The sequence below is a fragment of the Perca fluviatilis genome, chromosome 8 (genome assembly GCF_010015445.1).
Source record: "Perca fluviatilis chromosome 8, GENO_Pfluv_1.0, whole genome shotgun sequence".
In the NCBI taxonomy this organism is placed as follows: Eukaryota; Metazoa; Chordata; class Actinopteri; order Perciformes; family Percidae; genus Perca; species Perca fluviatilis.
Window position 1 is genome coordinate 19,641,761 of NC_053119.1, and position 11,308 is coordinate 19,653,068.

At 39.1% G+C, this 11,308-nt stretch overlaps 1 pseudogene; it reads right to left on the bottom strand.

The window, feature by feature from the left end:
• Positions 1-734: 734 nt before the first annotated feature.
• LOC120564038 lies at positions 735-11,308 on the bottom strand (annotated as a pseudogene).

Sequence of the window (11,308 nt, forward strand, 5' to 3'; positions counted from 1 at the left end):
ACATGATACATTGCAAAAAAAAAAAAACAGCTCCCTTTTGAAGTCCTGAGTTTTATTTTCTTATTAAAAGTAAAATGTTCTACAATCATAATCATATAAGTGCCATAACCTGCCTTACTCTTTTTTGCCTCAATACAGACAATACTTTTTACTTTTTTTAACGAGTGGATTTAAATTAAAGAACAGGTTGATAAAATATTTCTGCACTATAAAATCGTATTTTCAGGACTTAATATATAACCTTAAAGTTTTTATATATATATATATATATATATATATATATATATATATATATATATATATATTAGGAAAGGATCTAATAAGGATCTGAATACTTATTCAACCACCTGGAAAGAGACATTGCCTGTTATAATAAAACAATTTAAAATCAGGTAGATTTGAAAGAAAAATATCTGAATGTGGCAACTAAAACTGTTGGTTTTCTGTTATTGGGATTGTGGATGTTTATCAAACTGCGACTATATTCAAATTATTTGAGACCATTTTGATTTCAAGTGCCTCAGTGGCAATTGAGTTTTTTGCTTTGTCAACCTCGTAAATACAAAAGATCTGCAGGGCTGTGTGACAGGAAACATCACTTATACAAAATCAAATCAGTATGAAAGTCGTGTCAGCAGTAAATTATTTTATTCATTTAATAAAATATCAGTATCAGCCCAATACATCTGCAATCCATTAAGTAACACTGAAAAATAATACACAGGGGACCCCAGTAAAACAGCAATAATCTTAAAATTCTTTATTTATAAACTTGATGCAAGTTTACAAATTACTGTACATGGTCAACATTTCTTCAAATGGTAAATGAGAAATAAGAGAAAAACCAAAGCCAGCCAACGGTGCCAGACTTGATCATGTTTTGTTGGTGCCAGAAAATTGACAGTTGAGATAAATGAATCTTTTTAACACAGTCCAGTTAGAGAAGTTGCAAGTCTATTCACCACGGCATCACTATCAAACTCCAACAGTCTCTTAATGTCCCCTCTGACCAGTCTTGGCCCTTCAGGTGGGGACACTTCTTGATAATGAGACCTGTTGATTCCTCCCCCCTCAGCTATATCAGACATGTAACAAAGGATGTGTGCTTGAAAAAAAAAAAGCATTTTTCCTGATTTTAAAATATTTCTCTCAGAATGCGTTGGCTGTTATAATTGACCTTTCCAGGCACATTGTTGCCAGTTGTGCAAATATTTATCAGAAATATTTAAAGATCACACATTGAAATCAAATCTACTTCAGTACTTGGGATGAAACAAAAAGCATAAAATACTACAGTGGGTATTGATGAGCCATTAAATGTGGATGGTCATCATGCTACACCAATCCTGTCAAAAAAGGCATCTTTCTGTAAACGTCCTTCAACTTACATCACTTGAATTAAAAGAAATTTGGCCCATATTATAATGAAGCTCATTACATTTTCTGTTTTTGACATCAGATCAGTGGGCGAGTAAGCCTAAAAGGCAGAGGTACAGAGCATTAATAAATCCAAGAAAAGAACCCAAAACTCAACATGTACGTGTACAGATTCCCATCCTAAGTATTTGTTACCTGAGTTGCCATTCAAACATACTTTTGCAGACAGTGTTAACAAATAAACTGCAAAAGAGCCGACCGACTGATACAGTGTAGTGATGATGTACTACGGTATATTGCATGGTCAAAGTACAGTTTCATACAGAGTTTCAGGTCAGTTCTAAATTATCCTCGTTACACACCAAAAGCAATACCGAAACATATTTATGGTACATTGTTGTGGCAAAGGATGCCCTGCAAATGGTAGATGTTTTTGTAGCTAGAATCTAGCTGCATGTGACGCCATGTAACAGGGAAGCCGTTTTGAATCTAAACTGGGCAGGGGCAAACCACTACAATCAATGTATGCCAGGAAGATATGACATAGAAATGTGCTGCTAAACTGGGCAAAATTATGGTGGAAAAAACAAAATCACATCCAAACACCCTTCGTTTATTCCCTCTAAAAAGCCAATCCCAGTGTGATACTGCTTAACAAAGTGACTGTAATCAGATCCAAATATCTCTTATAACAGCGGTTGAGACGAGGCTCCTGTGCAGCATGCTGTTAGCTTTGCACACACAGGGCTTCATTTTCAGCATCAAAGAGGCATCAACCACTGCAGCTTTAGTGAAACCGAGTGCTTGTGGGGCCTTGTTGTGTTAACAGGAATGAGGCAAAAAGCGCTCTTTAGCTTCATTAGATCTGTTAAAACTTCCAAAATGACAGTCTTCTTATCTTCTGGTGAAAATATATCTATGCAACATGCAGATTCTGTGATATTTCATGTCCATTGCCGCTGTTTTATTATGAACCACTGGTGGATTTGTTCACAGACAACAGTTCAATCTTAGTTTTACAACCCGGCCCGATATTCTTCACATATTTCTAAAAAAGAGCTAAAAGATACCGAGTGGTAGGTCATCTCAATTATAAGATAAGCTTCCAAAATATGAAATGTATTTATTTATTTATTGTCTAGGATGCTCAAATAATAAAAACAATTGCTGGATAATATTTCTACAATATTTGCATTTATGTACCAGTTCATTTCCAAAAGAAAAAAAGGGGAGAAAATTGTGGCCAATAAAAACAGGTGCAGGGAGGTGCCACATCAAGAGCTTCAGTATCAATCTTCTGTTAAAATTTCCATTTAAAGAGGGATAACTGACGGTTTGTGAAGCCCACTTTGTCAAAGCAGCTAAAGAAAAAGCATTTCCCCACATTTAAAAGGGAGAAAAGTTTTTTTGTTTTTTTTGTTTTTTTTTTAAAGACAAATGAGCATATTTTGAAAACAGAACTAGTGATACCCTCTCATCATCCTCCTCACTAAAACACTGAGGGGAGAAGCAAGGTGATACCAGAATAAAGTCTTTTTCCTGGAGCGGGCGAAGGAATACTTGTCAGATGAGCCAACGAGATGGTTTCCGCGAGAAAGATGATATATCCCCAGTTAAGTCAGAAGGGGGGGGGGAGAATATTCCAAAGAAACAAGATACTTTGACCCAAAGACATGTTCCCAGTGCATAGTGGTAGTAGCTCCTTATCCGTCCTCTTTAGGTGGTGTGTACCAGCCTGTAAAAACAGAAAGAGAAACCCCTTTGCCAATGGATCCTAACACTGTGTGTCAACAGAGGCCCAAACATTTAGAATATTTACTCACCATTCTTTTCATGAATTTGCACAAGGGATTTGTACGACTGTTGTGCTCTGGCAAGATTGTACTGGTTCTGGAAAACATATAATGTTCTGTTAGATACACAGAAATTGCTCGCTAAGCAGTGGGAATAAACAACTACAAACACAAAACATAATGGGCCTCATTCACCAACCGTTGTTACGAAGAAATGTGTTCTTAAACCCTTCTTACGCACTTTTTACGAAGATTCTGGCATTCACTAATGTTTTCTTAACTTGGATTTGTTCTTAGCTAAGAACAAAATCTACAAACACTGAAAAGCACTCTTACGCACATTTGAGCGATGACAATTTGCTCCAAATGATTGCTTACTGCATTTTATTTAATTCTACAGTCGTTTACAATGATAGTATTGTACTGTAATGTATTTCTGATCATCATCAAAAAAAAATCATATTATGCAAAAAAAACTAACACTGTAATTTACATCAGCAATTAAACTGATTAAATCCTGCGTTATTTGGTGATTGATCGCTTATTATAGGGCCAAAATGCAGTGGTAGAATGTAACAAAGTACAAATTCGTCGTAACTGTACTTAAGTACATTTTTCACATATCTGTACTTTACTTAAGTAGACTCAATAGTGCATAGCCTACTTTTGACTTTTACTTTGTTACATTTTGCAGCAATTATCTATACTTTCTACTCCACTACATTTCTACAATGTTCCGTTACATTTTCTGATCAGTTTCCCCCCTGCCCCCCTGCCCGTTTGTCTCAACAGTAAAGTTTGGTTGCCGTAGATACTGTATATATGGGGCACCGCTTATCCAAGCCGGCTCTGGTGCTGCAGAGCCCGGGCGCAGTGCCGCTGACCCTCGGTAATACAGCCACCGGTAAAAGTGAAAATGAAAATGTTTGTTTTGATTATTCCCGTTTTTAAATCAAAGTTGCTATATCTATTTCTCACCACAGCGTCGTTTACTCCTCCGCCAGGCTGCGTAAGACGCGTTCATATCTTATTTGGCTGGACCTCTTCACATCTCCCCATTTGCACTGCTTCACACACTTTATTTGCTTACTTGCATGGTTAAAGAAAATAAAATACTTCCATGAATAAAACCAACCGCATTCCGATTCTAACAACACATTTCCGTTTTATGCTGGTTAGGATAGGAACTTTTTTTAAAAGCCAGGCCTTGTTTGTGGTAGTGGACACCTTCTACTTTTACTAAAGTACATATGTCTCTGGTTATTTGTACTTTTATTTAAGTACTGAGATTCAGTAATTCCTCCACCGCGGCTCCGACAATCTCCGAAAACCTGTCTCCCAGGAGGTGCACAGGAAGTGTCATGTCCTTCTTGGGAATTTGCGGGGCATTTTCTTATGCTAATTAACAACTGGCACGCGCTTTCAGTTACGAAGACGTGGGATTCATCAATCCTAAGAACACCGGTGCGAACAAATCTGCTGTTTAAGAACTAAATCCGACGTAGACTTTTCTTAGGAACCTTCTTAAGAACATATTTAAGAGAAAACTTAGGAAGATATTGGTGAATGAGGCCCAATGTTCCTAGTTTGTGTCTGAACTTTTTTACATGTCATTCCCCATCTCTCTCTCCCATAATTTACTTGTCAGCTTTCTAATATTGGCTCCAATAAAGGCATAATATGGCAAAACGCATATGTACCCTTTACTCCTCCAAAATTTAACTACGTCAGGTCTGTGGGAACAGCCTCTACGGCTAATGTATCCAGGTACAACACAGTTGAAATGACGGGTGTAAATGGGACCTATGATTTAGACACTTTTCCCTTCACCTGATTGCTCCACTGAAACACCACTGCTACACAATTAGGTATCTAAGGGCCTCAGTATGCATCAAATGTACCGCTTGTTCGTCAAACAGCCTCCCACTCCACCATACTTTTTCCCCCTTAATTTTTTCAGACAACAAATTGTCGTGTGTATAACATCATGAAAGTCTTTGATGAGAAACTGTCCTAAAGTGTGGCTAGGTATTCCCATGTATAGGATTCACCTCCTCTCTGACAGCTGGCTTTTTTTTTTTTTTTTTTTTAAGATTATCCTTTAGGCTTTTCAGGCCTCCATCCATACAGGACAGCTGAAGACATGAAAGGGGGGAGAGAGAGAGGAGAAATGACATGCAGCAAAGAGCCACAGGGCGGAGTCGAACCCGCGGCCGCCACACCGAGGAGCCAATCCCCACACACAGGTGCGCCTGCTCCACCAGGTGAGCCACCCAGGCACCCGCTATAAACATATTTGCCTTAAAATGTGTTTTCTAAATGTTGTGAACCCCTCATGAATAGTAAGCACACCGAGACCTGACTAATAACATTAGTTACCTTATTGGCTCCAAACTGCACCCTGGCTTTTCCTTTAACCAGAGTTGCATTTATCTGCATAATGACAGATTCTATGGAATAGGCACTGCTCCAGCCCTAAAAAACACACACAACACCATTAATGCGGTTTAAGTTGAGGAAAGTTATGTCATAGAATTTATATAACTCATTCACAAACCTGTTTAGTGAGAAGCTCCATGCACAAGGCCCCTCCTCCTAGAACATAACTGAAAAAAACAACAATCAGTATAAAGAATGACATAATACATAGTATATATTCAAGCAGGTATGTACATTTGATCAAGTAAGTGGTCACTTGGCCCTTTTTGCTAATTTGTTGTGCTTCAAACTGAATTCACGATATATCTTGGTTTGCCTTGTGGGAGATTTTCGCAAAGAGACCATTTGAATCTAAACAACTGTTGTGAATGCAACTTTTGGGTGTACCAAGAAATTACTACAGGGGTAATAAAAGTAAAACTCAAATATTAAATTTTACGGGACTCACTTTATAAGAGAAATTGAGCAGAATGTAGTCCACTCCTTCCTTTTCTTTCAAGACCTGCAAGTCACTATGTAATGGACTATCTGGGTCTACCCTGTAATAAAGAACAACAAGTCAAATCTAACAGAAAGCACTATAGGCCTACAACACAATATTTGAAAATTGAAAAAGCCACTGAATGCTGAGAACTTACGTCCTTAACTTGACGTGCCATTCATAAAGGCTGTCACCGACTAGTTCGACTGAATAAATACCTGTGAAATATGTAACACAAACACAGAGCTTCACTTCAATCTGCTGATGAGACGTTAAAACAATAAACGTCACCACTTTGGGGTAATATGTCATTGCCGTCACCTGTCTTGTAACTCTGTGATCTGTAGATCTCCCTGAGTTCCTTCATTAGGCGGTCTGAGGCTTGCACAGAGCCAGACACTGCACCCTGCAACATAAATCACAAAGGAGAATCACACCGATGGTAGGACACCTGGACAAAGAAGAAGCAGCAGTATACTATAAAGGTTGGCAGGGCTACATCAGGGCAATCAGAAACCCTGACGTGAAAGTCTGGCAATCGATGGCGGCAGAAATTGAGCATTTTCAACACTTGAAAGGTCAATCAACTTTCCAGTGAAAAACAAGTTACTAAGTTACTCAACTTTTCTACCATAAGCCCACAAGAGACACATTTGATCATAAAGCGTGCCCATGCAGTAATGATACCAGTTATTTTAAGATACTGACCTTTAAATAATCTAAATAAATTTGAATCAGTTCAGTTTTTTTTTTTTTTTTAAATTACGTTTGGATTATTTTCACAACTACATTCTGGTGTTTTTGCCCCTGATTTCAGCATGCATCTTTTATATACTGCAATGCCTGAGAATGTTGGACTGTGCTGCTGAAAAAGTTAAGAGCTCACTAAACGTTTTGCTGGGCAGCCTAGCTTTTCTTTCTGCTGGAGCCCTCTGCGGCAGCAGCCACACTGTCAGCAGTGAAAGGAACGATGAGTCTGCGTTTTGGACACAGTGCTATACTGTTGATCTGAACATGGTGAAACTGACCGAAGGAATAAAAAAAGAATATATGTGTCCAGTGGCTATAGTATAATCCTGTACTACTGTGAAACTGTCCAGGAGAAGGGTTGGGTTCCAGAAACGGTTCCATTTTGCTAAATGGTTCCTTGTTGATAACAAAATATCCAGATTTGCTAAACTCCAACGCCAACGAATCTCAAATCAAACCTTTTATCTCTCTATACAGAGCAATGTAGAAAACAATTGATCCATGAAGCAGAAATTTGATCAACATTTCATATCTAATCCTGCTCATCTCATTTTCAGGTTGTAGTTGCAAGTTGTAAACATTATTCGGGCAGCCACTAGAAAGTAGACAAAAAGGTCATTACCGATGTAAATTGACTCTTTGAGTTTTAGCTTTTTATAACTTAAGTTACCTATAAATGTGAATCCTAATTACATTTGATAACGTAGACCTATTTGAAAAGGACTTGGATTCAATAAGTGGATTCGACATTGGATTCAGATTCAATAAAATGCTATCCAGGAGACCCCAACATTTTTGTGATGAGTGGTACCGAGGTTGCTGCCAAAAGTTAACAATCAAAAAGAGAATTTACAGTGAAAGAAGCTCCTCCACTTACAGTCACAGTCAACAGAACTTAATAAAGAAAAACATGACCTGAATGAGCACTTACATTCAAGTGATCCTGTCTCTGGTTTTTACGAATCTTCTCCAAGATGGCCAGATTCTCTTTTTCTATCCCGTCATCTTCTGACTTTTTTCCATCAACTGGCTCCTCTTCTTTCATGTCGTAATGGTCCAGGTCTTGGTCCAGATCAATGTCCTGCTGTCAGTGTATCAATTAGGTTTAGAAACAGGATTTAAAACAAATTGCACCATTAAGCTATGAAGAATATGAATTCACTGAACTGTCATTAATACACATAGGTACCTCTGCCATTTCTTCCTCTTCTTCCTCTTCAGATGTCACCTCATCTGATGGCCCATTCTGTAGTGTGGTAAAACATTGTGAGTTGACAAACAGTGAGTTTTCAAATGCAACAAAAACACATTGAATTTTACTCTGGCTTTAAGTGAGTACCTTTCGCTCCTGGGTAATTGGGCCAGCGGGTAGAGGCTGGTCAAGCATTTCTACATCTGGATGTTGCGGCAGGTTGTAAAGCCGACAAAGATCACAAATGAGGCGCTTCAACTGCTGAAGGAGCTGTGGGTGTAATCAGCAAAAAAAATTAAAACATTAATATTGAAAACCAAACTGCAACAACTGTAACAATTCTACCAACTTACCAATGTGGTGCCTTTTCTCACATCTTCTAGGCGCTCCAACACTTCAGCCAGACTAGGATCATCAGAGTCAACAAACCATATTGGGGGTGTTGAGGGATAGGATTCCTGCAACAGAGTCAACAGTAGGACATGGAAATGAAGTCAGTCATGCTTGTTTGTTAATGGCTTTATTGTCTACAGATTGTAAGCCACTGACTGCGTGCGTGCGCTTGTTTAACTATATTCATGGGGTCCAAACTCCGGGAGTCCAGTATACTTGTGGGGTCCCGACATCTTTGTGGGGCCAAAATGCTGGACCCTACATGTTTAAAAGGGCTGTTTGAGAGTTAATACTTGGTTGTAGGATTAGGGATAGAATTAGGTTATGGTTAGGGTGAGGCATTTAGTTGTGATGGGTAAGGGGCTAGGGAATGCATTACCTCAATGACGGGTTCCCACAAAGATAGTGCCACAAACATATTGTGTGTGTGTGTGTGTGTGTGTGTGTGTGTGTGTGTGTGTGTGTGTGTGTGTGTGTGTGTGTATGTGTGTGTGTATGTGTGTGTGTAAGGGGTCATTCATGCTCAGGGTGGCAGGGATCGCAGAATAAACACCTGTATGTGCCACTGCTTGGTTTCATCAAACCGAATCGCACGGAATAGTTGTCATCGGACAACTCAAGACAGTTGTAGAATTATGTTAGTATTGTAAGGGTTTAAAGTACTGTGCATTGACAATATAGCTCTACAACCATTACATTGGATCTTATATACCTTGAATGACAGACTGTGGCTGACATGAGGCTTTGAGGCTTTCGGTCTTGTCAAGCACCAAGTCACATATATCGGAGCTTTCAGCAAAATTGTAAGCATTTCAGTGACTTGTTGAAGTGAATGCTATTCAACATTTCAGTTCCTTATCTTTTTGGGATCTAGCACTAACCATCAAAAACCCATATTCAAAGAAGACACTCACATTGGATCACGTCCCATACAACCTGGTCAACACATCAGTGTATCAAGGCAGCGGATCCCAATTCTTATCCCCGGTACTAAAATCCCAGCATAGTTTCCATCTCAAGTGGATTAAGCCACTATGTAACTGCAGTGTAACTGCAGTGTAACTACGTGTGTGGATGCTTAAAGAGGAAGATGTGGTCAGGATGTTAGGATGAGTGATCTGCAGCACCACCTGAACCATACACAAATACAGGAGCTATGACAAGAGTGAGTCTAAGTAATAAGTGACATTATCTACACTTTCTGATGGTTAACTTCAAGTGTTTTGCACAAGATTGAAGATTATTTCCATTACTTAAAATGTATTCACAGGAAGTGTGCCAGGCTTTGAAGCCAATTTGACATAGAGGCCAAACGGTGGCATTACAAGTTTTGTGTCCATCACGTGATATTCTCTGGCCCAAAATGACTTTCTACCACTTGTGAAGAAAACAAATCAGTGGCTATATATGTCTTTTTTACAGCGTCACAACCTCTGCGAAACGATTCATTTCATTATCAGAATTTGATCCATCCGATCAGATAATATTTGGAAAGTCTAAAAGAGACATGATTAAATAATTGAATCCCCATTCAAGTTAGCCTGAGCGCTAAACCGGAAGTAGCCGGCTGGGTCGGTGGGAGTGTCTAGTTCGTTTTCTCTTAGGCCACACAATGCGGAAGCAGTGCCGATCATCCGGTTAATTTTAGACGGGCAGTTGAACATTTTTTTGGCTTCATGTGCAATGAGCAACTTTCATAGAAATGAATGGGGCCACGCTTTGAACGCTGTATCCAGTTCTTATTGTACATCCATGCCATAGACATTGTCGTCATGCTAAATATGTCTTTTATCTGTATATATATATCCAATGTTAGCAAAAGAAAATATAAATTATTTATGCAAATTAACTTTTCATCCATCCACATGACGTTCACTACGCTTACAAACGAGGCCACGCCCACTTAGGAGACAGGAAGTGTGTACCGTTTCATACCATTGGCGCAGCTTGTAATGCTCTAGCTAACGTTCTCTTTAGTTAGGCTATAGAGAATCTTTGGTATAATACGATTGCAGACTCCTTCATATCTATTCTACATTATATCGCTTTCCACATATTTTGGTGTCCTGATAAAGGAACCATTAACGTCACAGCTTTAATACAAGTCCGCCACAGGGATCGGTCTATTTACTGAAAAGGCAGAAAACCAACATCCCATTAAACCGCCTCTGTTAAACGTTAAAGATATTAAAGGGGACATTCAACGGTATGCCTGTTCAGATAGATGTGTTCTTTGAAATATTTATATTTTCAAAACAGCTGTGATGTAGTTAAAATCCCCACACGACTTAGCTAAAACCCGTTAAAATTAAACTAGATACGGTTCACAAGTATGAAAGTTAGCAGCCGTAGTGCTGCAAACAGTAACGCAGTTATTGTGGCTAACAAGACAGGCTAGCGTCAACGTTACTAAACGACGTTTTCTTGAACACTTTTTCAAAGTGAATTTAACACTGGCGCTTTGTTGGTTTGTTTATTAACGGGATTACTTAAATCTTAATGGCTTTAAACACAACATGAAAATAAAAGCGAACACTTTAATCGTAGTTCATTTGTAAACACGGAACCTTCCGCGGAATGATTTGGTTTCAGTCGATAGTCAGTGGCTTAGGTTAGCTTGTGCGCAGAGCTGGCCTGGACTCACCGTGATGTTGCAGTGAATGATCAGCAGCTTCTCTCCTGTTACGTTAAATTGGCAACTAAGTTCATCGGGTTTCCAGTCTATTATTCTGAATCGTTCGTGGTTTGGGTCAAAAATAGACTCCAAAAACTTCAATTCGGCCTTCAGCCCCGAAACCGACATCTTCTACTCATCTCAAACCACCAGGCCGCTGGCAGAGGGGAAGTCGGGGCGGAATGTGACCGCGCAGTTAAGTCGGGTCT